Source organism: Hyperolius riggenbachi, chromosome 1, assembly GCF_040937935.1.
Source record: "Hyperolius riggenbachi isolate aHypRig1 chromosome 1, aHypRig1.pri, whole genome shotgun sequence".
NCBI classification, from domain to species: domain Eukaryota; kingdom Metazoa; phylum Chordata; class Amphibia; order Anura; family Hyperoliidae; genus Hyperolius; species Hyperolius riggenbachi.
This window is the reverse complement of record NC_090646.1, coordinates 163,770,696-163,783,249: the sequence shown is the minus strand read 5'-3', so window position 1 is coordinate 163,783,249 and position 12,554 is coordinate 163,770,696.

Below are 12,554 nucleotides of genomic sequence, written 5' to 3'. Positions count from 1 at the left end.
ACGCAGAACTACTGCGCCTGCGCAGTACACTCCGGACAACGTGGCGATGATTGACAGTGCTGCTCGCACAGGCGCAGTACAGGCCGACATCCAGGTCGGACTGGTGCCATCGCCGGGGACTGGGAGGCAACGGCAGCGAATGGCTGACTGCAGAGCTGCGGCGAGGGACATGCTGGGAGCGTGGGGCTGGAGGAAGCCCCGGGTAAGTAGCACTTATTTCATTAAAAATGCCTGATAACTCCTTTAAACAACCCCCCCCCCCCACACACACACACACCTACCTACCTGGTGATGCCTAACCCCAATCCTGCCCACCCACCATACAAACTACTTGTCTGACACCTACCCCCCCCCCCCCTCCAACTACCTGTTTGACAGTGCCTAACTGCCTGCCTCCCGCCTCCCCTGCCGCCAATCACCCTCATGCCAAAGTCAGAATGGGGATGATTATCACACAAAAAAAAAAACTCAGAGGGCACTGGTCTGGGCAGAGAATTGAATTTGACAGCAGTAGCAGGCAGGCAGCAAAGTGTGAGTAACTCAGTGACAAGAAGGGAGAAGAAGTACAGAAACAAAATTTATAAAAACCACCTTCTCCTCTGGCGACCTGGACCCGACTTCCTCTATCCTCCTGTCTCCTCAGTTCTACACCTCCTCCTCCTCCACAGCAGCAAGCAGCTATAGGTGGCATCTCCGACTCCCAGCCCCCCCGAGTGTCCGACTCCTCCAGCCAGGACAGCCAGCCACTCGTAGCCGCAGCTCCAGGCCCCCAGCCCCCCCAGCACAGAAAGCTGAAGAGTGAGACAGCTCACTCCGATGACACCGCAGGCACAGCAGCATGTTGCGGGCGGCAATGGCTCCAGGCGGGGGCGGAGAAAAGCAGGGTCAACCCACCGGGCCGGAGAGGACCTAAGCTATTTGTGTCCTTGTGCTGCTCACATCCACCGCAGGCGCAGCCACGCACAAGGGCACACCACGGCCAGCCGCCTCAGCCCCTTCTCTGATTGGATACTTCAACTTGCCGGGAAATATCGCGCGAGGTTGCGATCCCCACTGCGAACCTGTCACCTGTGGTATGTCTGCGGCCGCTGCGTATAGCAGAGGCTGGCCCTAATTACTTAAGATTCGGGCGGCCCGGGGGGCAATTGCCCCCCGTCCCCCTGGGCCAGTCCTCCCCTGGACTATATGCACAGCTACATGCTGTCACACCAAAACAACCTTTCTGTGAAGTTCATTGGATATTCTAGTGAATGCTGATTCCGTTGATGCTCGAGTGAAGATATTTTTCTTTTTAGGTAAACCGGTGAAGTTCCCATACTGTAATGCTCATCCTGTGTGTTTACACTTAGCAAGCCTAAGCATGAGCTAAAAATTCAACTTTACATCATTTTCTCGCTCCACAGGAAGTGGAATTACAGCAGGCTGTGCAAAATTTTTGCATAAGGCTATTCAGATCTGGAGACAAATTATTTTATTACCAGACACCTCATTAATCTGTCATGCTGACAGGCATCAATAATTAATGTTCTAGCTCTGTGCAAAGATAAGGTTCCCGCCAGAGAAATTCAAAGTGAAATAATAAAAACTGCATTGTCAAATTTCATATCACATCTTCAGTCAGTAATACACTGAAAAATATGGCCAATAAAGTCAGTGGTTCCAATCTGCTTTCTTGGTCCAAGTCACTGTCCCCCCCCCCCCCAAAAAAAAAATGAAGTCACACAAATAGCAGCATTTGAAAATCAGCAACTTGTCCGAATCTCTCTTAGTAGAGGTTATATTTTAAAGTAAATCTATGGTTTTGTCAAAGTCTTAAAGGACATTCGAGGTGAAAATAAACTGATGAAATAAACCATTGTATCTAACCTCCTTCTCCTAAAAATGACTTTTTAGGATATCTCACAGTTTCCCATCTAGTTTTTAAGTTGTTATTGTTCCATTGTCTCTGCTCAAAGACACATGTATTGAAGTATGCCAGACCTCAAATCTATGAACTATTAACTCTTTATCTCTTCTCTGCTCTCAGAAGTCATTTATTCACAGGAAAGTGTTTTATGGCTGTAATTCCTTATCAGTGAGGGTTATGCTATAGTTTGACCCAGACAAAAACAGTCACTTGCATACCTGATGTTTAACTCTTTCAGGCAAAGAAAGAAAAAAAGGAACATGACAGTCATTTGTGTGCTTGGCACTGTAAATACACATGTCTATCTCATCAAGTTACATGTCACCTCGGTTGTCCTTTAACTACTTTGGCCTCCTGGACGTACTAGCTATGCCCAGGAGGCCATGTGCGCGTCCGCATCCGTGCACGCGCGCTCCCAGCTGCGGATCGTTAGCCCGCGAATCAGTGAATCGGGCTATGGTGCCCGATCACTGATTCCTCTCCCCCGCAGAAAAAACTATAGCTGCTCTCAGAAGCTTCGCTTTTTCTGGCTGTTGCGTCCCCCATGCGTCCCTCTAAGCGTATGTTACGCTTAGAGTGACGTCATGTAAACAAACTCATGGCCGCCTTCTTGTGGCCAAAAAGTAAAACTACAACTAAAAGTAAAAAAAATAAAACTCAACACACATTTACATTATAAAAGTACTGTTTACATCCAACCCTCCCAAAAAATACCCAAATAAAATGTTTAATATATAAAGAAACAAAACATTACAATAATAAAAACATGTAAATATTTACCTAAGAGTCTAAACTTTTTAAATATCAATGTAAAGATGAAATATTTCTATATATTTTTTATTTTAAACTTGTAAATAGTGATAGATGCAAAACGGAAAAAATGCAACCTTATTTCCAAATAAAATATTGTCGCCATACATTGTTATAGGGACATAATTTTAACGGTGTAATAACCGGGACATATGGGCAAATACAATACGTGAGTTTTAATTATGGAGGCATGTATTATTTTAAAACTATAATGGCTGAAAACTGAGAAATGATGAATTTTTTCCGTTTTTTTCTTATTCTTCCTGTTAAAATGCATTTACAGTAAAGTGGCTCTTAGCAAAATGTACCACCCAAAGAAAGCCTAATTGGTGGCGGAAACAACAAGATATAGATCAGTTCATTGTGATAAGTAGTGATAAAGTTATAGGCTAATGAATGGGAGGTGAACATTGCTCGGATGCATAAAGTGAAAACGACTGAAGGCTGAAGTGGTTAAAGAAAAAAAAAAAACAGGTTCCAAATTCTGAAAAAAAACAAACATATTACTAAGATGTACTGTAGGAAAGAACACAACAGTCCCATGATTCCAGAAAGGCCAAAACAAAAAAAAAGAAGAAAAAAGAAAAAAAAGAGACTTAACCTCCCTAGTGATCTGGACGAGCTGAGCTCGTCCAGAGACGCCGGAGGTTACCGCTCAGGCCCTGCTGGGCCGATTTGAATATTTTTTTCAAACACGCAGCTAGCACCTTGCTAGTTGCGTGTTTGCTGTGATCGCCGCAGCTCCCCGACGCTAAAGAGGGCCCCCCCCGCAGACCCCGTGCGTAGCCTGGCCAATCAGTGCCAGGCAGCGCTGAGGAGTGGATCGGGACTCCCTATGACGTCACGACGTCGATGACGTCATTCAGTTTGGGGGAAGCCCTAAAGGAAATCCCGTTCAGAACGGGATTTCCTTATGGGCAAGCGCGCCGGCGGCAGTCGGAGGGGTGGGTGGGTAAGCGCAGGGAGGGGGGCATCATGTAGCTAGCGATAGGCTAGCTACATGAGAAAAAAAAAATAGGTTTAAAAAAACCACGCGCAGCTGCGCATAATTGGAACGCCAGGGAGGTTAAACCCTCAGAACTGAAAATAACAGTGTTAACCTCAGTATACAGAAAAACAAATATAAAACGTTATCTACATCAGGGGTGTCTAACTCAAATACAAAGTGGGCCAAGACTGAACACTGCTACCAAGTCACGGCCAACCTTAATGCCTAGGGGCCAGCGCCTTCTATTATTATAAACTGTCTTATGTTGGTGTCTTATGGCCCTCTCCCTCCCCTGTACAGTTCCCTGGTGTCTATTGACCCTCCTCCCTCCCCTATACAGTTCCCTTGTGTCTAGTGCTCCTCCCTGCCCATTCAGGTCCCATGTGTCTAATGCCTCCTCCCTGCCTTATACAGTTCCCTGGTGTCTAGTGGTCCTTACTCCCCTATACAGTTCCCTGGTGTTCAGTGGTCCTCTCTCCCTCCCCTATACAGTTCTTTGTGGTCTAGTGTTGGCCAGACAATGCAAAGTAGGGAAACCACTCCTGGGCTCTGGGAGCTAGATTCAAACACCATTTATGGTCTAAAGTATAAGGTATCAAATACAGGCAGGAACAATAAATACAAACGTCTTTCAAAAAACAAAACAAAATAATTTATATATATATATATATATATATATATTATACATATACACCCAGTATACACACACATATCCCTAACACCTCTTAGTGACCCAGTTGGCAACCATACAGGCCCTAACAGTACCTCCATCATGTTTCCCATTTGATTAAAAGCTCTTTGGATCACGATTTGTTCTTTTCATTCTTCATGCTCTTTCCATCACTCTAATACATGTTGATCTTAGCATTATCTGTCCAAAGTATGCCGTTCCAAAAATAGTGTTGCTATTTGGGTTTGACCTTATCTGAACTGAAATACATCTGTTCCGGTATTGATTGCTGCAATATTGGCCGTAGCCAAAGTCAGCTCTGGGTGAATTTAAATGTTGGTGATTTTATTTTACACATAAACATTATTATTTGTGCAGAAATTCAGTTATCAGCAGTGACTGAATTTACTAATGAATAATAGGGATTACATGGGAAGTCACTGAGACTTTGGCTATTCCGGCTATAGCCAGTATTGCAGTGATCAGCGCAGTGCACATGCTACTCTGGTACAAGTAATGTTAAAGTTGAAAATGAATAGCACCTTTCCCAGAACTAGGCTGCTTTTCAAACATTAACAATTCTATCTTCCCTTTCTTTTATTCTTAAGCTACATGTACATGCTGGAGTGGACTCGACCATGGCAGTCATTAAATACCTCCTTGCCAGAGAATCCAGTGTGTGTACAGCAGTTGCCAGACATCTGCTAAAGATCTGGCGTGTAGGATCTTCAAAGTAAACTCGAGTTGAAGCTCAGGTTCAAAATGGGCTATTATCATGAGGAGGGGGAAGCCTCGGGATCCTATTGAGGCTTCCATTGGTGGTCCGCAGTCCCCCTGTTGCTAAGCGTAACCCCCCTCCACATCGGGCCGTGCAGCTACTCTTCCTGATTCATGGACACGCAGTAGACACACGAGCCAGCCCACACATGCACAGTAGTACGGAGCCTGTGGCGAGGGACATAAGAGCAGCGAGGGAAGCCTCAGCAGGATCTGAGGCTTCCCTCTCTTTAGCTATCTTATTTTGTACCCGAGCTTCAAGTAAACCCGAGGTGAGAGTGATATGGAGGCTGCCATATTTATTTTCTTTTAAACAATACTAGTTGCCTGGCAGTCCTGCTGATCTATTTGGCTGCAGTAGTGAAATGAATTACACTAGAAACAAGCATGCAGTGCAGCTAATCTTGTCAGTTTCTGACAATATTTGTTCAGGGTCTATGGTTGTTCAGGGTCAGGGTCTATGGTTCAAAAGTATTAGAGGCAGAGGATCAGCAGGGCAGCCAGGCAATGGTATTGCTTGAAAAAAATATACAGCCTTCATATTAATCTCACCTAGGGTTCCCATTCAGCTTGGGTACACTTTAACCATTTCCAGACCGCTGATGGTAAATCCTACGCCACACTTGGATGTAGCTGTCTAAGCCTGATGTGGCGTAGGATTTACTCCGCCTGCTGTTTCCGCTCCCGAGGGGGGAGATTAAGCTGTCATATGACAGCTGACATCTCCCCTCAGTGATCAGGAGTCATCACGATTGGCTCCTGATCATGTGATCACTACGATCGCCATATACGAAATCCATATAATTCCAATGGGTTCATATTCTTTTTACTGCTACTGGATGTACTTTCATAACATAACAAGAAAACAATGTAGGCACCAATCAGCATATCCTTAGTAGAGCTTACAATCCCCAAGATGTGGCCAGCTCATTGCAGATAGTGAGGTCCTAAAATAAATAAAAAAAAAATTATTAGAGTAGGAGGTAGAAGGAGAGATATGGAAAAATTAATATTTACCTTTGAATTTTACCTATGTCAGGGAGAATTAAAGTGGAACTGAAGACTACCTAAAAACAAAGAGTTTCACTTACCTGGGGCTTCTGCCAGACCCTTGCAGCCATCCTGTCCCATGCTGGTCCTCCACGATCCTCCGTTCTCCCGCCGTGGTGCAGTTTCGTTACCGCCGACTTGTAAGTCGATGACAACTGCACCTGCGTAGCCCTGGTAAAAACATATTCTTCTTCACATTCCTGTCCAGAATAGCATCCTGCAGGATGGGAACACGAAAAAGGATAGGCATGGCCAGCCAACTTACAAGTCAGTGGTAACAAAACTGCATCGCGACGGCAGAACGAAGGATTGTGGAGGACCGGCGCAGGACAGGACGGCTGCAAGGGTCTGGCAGAAGCCCCAGGTAAGCGAAACTCTTTTTTAGGGAATCTACAGTCCCACTTTAAAGAAATAATCGGTAGAAATTGGCAAGTTTTGGAAAGAAATGGAAATTTGACCTCCTAAGGTCCTTAATAGCCATTTCCAAGGTAACCACTCTAACTTTATTGTAATTTGCATTATGTTTGTAATTGAAATTACGAGTCGGGCCAAAATTACGATTCAGAGTCAGAATTACGCATAATTATGGTTGTAATTTCAACTTTAAGTAGACTTGAATTGTACATGGTCATACTCATTTACACATACATACATGTATGTTCACAACAAAAAATATATACAAATATGTGTGTGTGTATGTGTATATATATGTATATATATATATATATATATATATATATATATATATATATATATATATATATATACATACACACACACAGATATATGTTGGTATGCAAGTATGTCGGTACGGGTATATCCATAGACATATATATAGTTGTTATTATTGGATCGTGGTATATTGCTGTGTGTGGATAAATACTTATGTAATGGGGGGCTAATGATTTATTATATTATATATTTTCATTTACATAAGTAGACACACACAACAACTTTTTTTGGCATGTAACGTTGGCAGGAGCGCACTCGCTTTTTGAACACAGCGACTTCTTTTTGGCATGTAACATTGGCATGAGTGCACCAGTTTCTTCTTTTTGGTATGTAATGTTGGCATGAGTGCTAACAGCAACTCCTGCTGCTGCTTATGCCAACATTACTTGCCAAAGAGAAGATGAAAAAGAAGAAGAGGTCGTGTTCAAGAAACAGGTGCGCTCAAGCCAACATTACATCCAAAGAGAAGAAGAAGGATGGGGAAGCCTTAGCCAACTGAGAGAGAAATAATGAATAGAAATCTGCCATAAATTATGATAGTACCAAGAGGGCGAATCACTCCCTCATCAGCTTCACTTTAAAAGCTTTTTGGCACTGCTCGAAGACCCTCAGGCTTTCTCACACAAATAGGTCCCAAGACTGATTTTAAAAAACCCAAAGTTTTCTCCTGACATCTCTGAAAACTTTCTAGCGGGATGGATCTTGAAAGGAATCCCTAGAATGGTTGATTTTACAACCAATGGTCAGGTAAATGTATGGACCAATGTTCACAGCTTTGAACATTGGCCCATATGCAATTAACTTTTTCTTCTGAGTTTTCTCCTAGGTGATATTTTCCCACTCTGTCAATAAATGCCCTTTAAACCACCAGAAAGCAAGAAAATATTCAACATGATTTTAAGGTGCGTTTTCATCTACTTCTCGGTACTTTGCAAAGTGTCTAAAGTTATTTTAAAAAGAAATTGAAAAATTATCTCCTAAGAGAAAATTCCAGACCGCTGAGCCCAGTGGAACAGAAACAGAAGCTGAAGCACCGCATTGGGGGCAATGAGAAAACTGAACGTTTCTTCACATTAGTGAAGAAACGGACCATACTAGCCAGCAAAATTCACTTTGTGATGGGTGGTTGGGAGCAGGGGGTGGGGATGTGGGGAAACAGAACGGAAGCAGCTGAACAGCAAACAGAGTGAAAACTGATCCGATCGACCAGTAATCAGATCCATTTTCATGGATACGTTTGCCACTAATTGCCAGTGGGAACTGGGCCTTATTCTGTATACCCTGGAGCTGCTCCCTCATCTAACCCTACAGGAGACAGATACTTAATTATTCTCAAAAGAGAGCAATTATCTCCAGAAACTTTACTACTACATTGCTTAAGTCTGACAGTAAAGACATATTTAAAAATAAATCTTTATTTTCTCATTTATTCAATACAGCTAGGGCCCTAACACAGGCTTTATGGAACTCTGCTGCTATCCCTACTGTGGGCCAACGTTTTAACCCTTTAGCAGCCAATTTAGAGGCTTGCAAGTACTCCAGGCAAATGTATTTGAGCACATTGTTTTATTTCTTTGTTTGTTACATTTTGGTTTAATAGATTGGATTGACCACAACAGGCTTCTGAGTACTAGCCCTTTTATTTGTGCAATTCTGTACCTTCGGGGTGGGATTTAGGCAACTAGTAGTAGTTTTATCGGTCCTATAAGTATCTCAGTCGAGCGCTTTAATTACAGCGCAGGAGACTTGGCGCAGCTGGCGCCACCATAGGCCGCAACAGGAATTACAGCTATAGCAGTGTACACAGAGCAACTCCGGCGCCGTCAGAAGACGGAGCTGAAGTTACTTTTAAAACACAATAATTTGGCTTCCAGTAATTGTTGGAGGCCGAATTATTTCATTCCCCACCATCCATGGCGTCCTGGAGGGGGAATAGTAATTAATACGGCAGCAGCAGGATCAGCCATATACCGGCTGTATCCTGAGCCCAAGTCTCCCGATTTTATATGTATCCGTATCTTAGTTGCCTTCTGAACATGTATGTATTTTCCCTTTTTATTGTCTTTTTTTATTTTTTGTTTTCCTTTTTTTTACACCCTTTTTACTTTTTATGGATCCTTGTCATTATAATATTCTTGTGGTTTAGAATTCTGTGCTTTTCTGGACTGCAATGTCCTGCCTTGCTTGTTTCAAGTTCCATAGCTCTATTATTTCCAAAAACCTCACATATACCGGTATACAATTAACCTTACCCGAGGTAGGTGTATATACATGTCAGAAAATGTAAATTATTCAGGATACCCACTTTTACATTAATTATCTTCATTTCAACGTCAGAATTGCTGCATATTGGTATGTAACCCCACCCACCGATGCTTAGCCTAGGCTATAATGCCACACAGCCTTTTCCTCTGGGAGACCAAATGTTTTTCTGCTGTCATCACAACAAACAAATATTACACAGTGATACACCTTGCCAGCAGTAAAGATGCCGCCATCCGTGATAAATTAACACTGTACGTCACCATGAGGAAAGGTTTTACTAAATTATTTGTAAGTTAATATTGTACAAAATAAGAAATTTTATTAATTAAGCCATATTCAGGCAATACTGTTTGCTTTACCTGCAATGATTAAGATGCATGCTTCTTCATCTCTAAGTTTCCAGCGGCTCATATTTCACTTTCTTACTGATTTGTATGGCTACTTCGCTGGTTTTATGATGGAAGGTAATTAGGGAGGGGATTCTATCTGCCTTAAAGTGAGTTTCCTAAAGGAGAGCGATATCTATTTTATGTGACAACAGTTCATCAATTTTATAGTTAGCCCATTAACATTATATGAAATAATTCTTAATAGGTTTATCTTTATTAGGGTTAATATATTTTAAAAAAGGACAAAGAGGAAGCCCTGTCAAATATGGCACAGAGGAAGAAGAGGGAGACTGGAGGGAAAAAAGTAAAAGCTGGGAAAGAAAAAAAAGAAGTGAGAAAAAGAATGAAGACACCAAAAGCATGAAGACAACCAACCACTTCATGTTCCAAATAGCATCATGGGGGTGAAAGAGGATGCTACTCATCTAAAGGCCTGATTAACCCTCCTGGCGGTGTAAAAAATTCTGTCAGGAGGCAGCGCAGTTTTTTTTTTTTTTAAATCATGTAGCGAGCCCAGGGCATCCCCCCGCCCGTTTCGATCGCCTTCGGCGATCCCCAATCGGGAAATCCCGTTCAAAGAACGGGATTTCCTGGAGGGCTTCCCCCGTCGCCATGGCGACGGGACGGGATGACGTCACCGACGTCGGGACGTCATTGGGAGTCCCGATCCACCCCTCAGCGCTGCCTGGCACTGATTGGCCAGGCAGCGCACGGGGTCTGGGGGGGGGGGCGGCGCGGCGGATAGCGGGGCGGTGGCGATCGGTGTGCTGACGCAGCTAGCACAGTGCTAGCTGCGTGCAGCAAAAAAAAAAATTAAGCAAATCGGCCCAGCAGGGCCTGAGAAAACCTTGGGGTTACCGCCAGGGAGGTTAAAGTCACTTTTTTAGAGACCCTATCGATGGCTCCAATATCTAAATCTTCCATCCAGCAGAGGTTGGAGACCTCAAAAGAGGTCCTGGAACAATTCAACCTTCCAATCGTGAAAGTTTGTCAGAATTCTAGCGGTTTATTTATGCAGGAAAAGCTGTCATATGTGTATGTTTTAAGTTTTAATGTTCTATGCAAAATGTTATTGTAAAGTGTAAAGTTGGGGTATTTTTTTTTAAAATATTGCTCTGGGACATCTAAGCATATTCCAGGCAGTGAAACTCATAATATTCTTTTAGTTACAGAAGCTAAAACATTTTTGTTTGTTACAAGCACCTTTCAAATGTCAAGGTTATAGACAAGCGTACTGTGTGAAGAAAAGAAAGAAGTTTAAAAATCACATTACTGCAGCAATCATATATGTATATTTGCTCAGTTATTACATATAAATATTAATAATCAATACAGTTCTTCTAAAAGAAATAATTATTGTTAAATCCTATAATTACATATAATATAATTTAATACTTTGAAATACATTTAAATGCTGGATTCTGCATTGAAAGTTTCAAAACACTTTAGAGGTGTTTCACATGGATGTTTGGGTTAGGAGGTGTTATCAAAAATTCTGGAATGTCAATAAAACTTTACAAGGTTTTTTCTATTGTCCCGTATTTAGGACGATTATGCCACCTGGCGGTTTCATGGTCTTATAAAATTAATATTATTAATACGGCTTGTTATTCACATGTTTAAATGATGACATCTGCCGGTGGACATTATTAAATGCATTATTTATAAGAAAGACAAATATATATAAGGTATATTAAGTTTTAATGTGCAATTATATCTTATATGATTAATTCTTTTAAGAAGAATTATATAATTAGCTTTATATTTAAATAAGTATATTAGAAGCCCTGTATGTTTCAATAGGCCTTACATTGCTGAAGATTCTTACAGGTCTGTATAACAGTGTCAACCTGACCAATCTTATGTCTGGGAAAGGACAGACACATTCAAAACTAATTAGCAGAAGGACAAATTATCAGAAATGCGTCATAAATGACATTGTTTCATGTTTGAAAGTCCAAATGTCTGGGGCAAATAAGTCAACCAGCAGACAAGATTGCTGGTGACGTCCATTTTTAATTAACTGCGTCAGAAATAACCTAATCAGAATGTGTAAACATTGCAAACCTACGTAGATTCTCACAGTTAAAATAATTAAGGTATTCAAAACAAAAAAGTGTTATGGGTATTTTAAATGTCAAAGATAGCATTTGACGCACGGAAGTTTCAGCCAATCAGAACCTGGGATAGAAGGGCCGTACACACGCCGGACTGCTGGCAACGACGGGTCCGTCATCACCTCCCGCTGGGGGGGCGTTCCAGCGACAGTCCGGCGTGTGTACAGTCTGTCGGCGGACTGATACGGCTGTTTCTGAGCGATCCGCTGGGCGGGAGGTGACGGACCCGTCGTTGCCTGCAGTCTGGCGTGTGTACGGACCTTTAGGGAAATTCCAGATTAGGCAGCCATATTGCATCCAATCACTATAAAAGTAGGAGATGAAAGCTCATAGTTTGAACTAGCCCATCAATCTCCTGATAAGACACACGAGGCAGAAGCTACCTTCCCACACGCGGTTCTAGATGCTGAAGAGATGAAAGGGAAGGGGTAATATGCTTAAAAGCGGTTTAAAACTCTGACAAAATTTTCAACAAAAATGTGTTTTCTTACTTTTTATAACCCATACAATTATCATATTTGCTTTTGTGCACAAGTATTAATATTCATTTAGAGATCATAACTTCCCAAAGTTCAGTTAATTTACTTTGAAAGCGGCTGGTGCATTTTATTTATAACTGTTGTCATTCTGTTTTAAATGCTGCAAGCAGTTATTTCTGATCTGTTTTTCACTCCAGGACTCATCAGCTGAAGTTATGCACAGCCAGAGAATGTTTACATGAATGTATCAAGTAAAGAATGTGTACACAAGATAAGATTATAAGCAGTTCGGCTGCGGGTTCTCCCTGCAGAAGAAAGAGTCAGCCCTGTGATGTAACCCTTTAAATGTGGTTTTACTAAAAAACAAAACA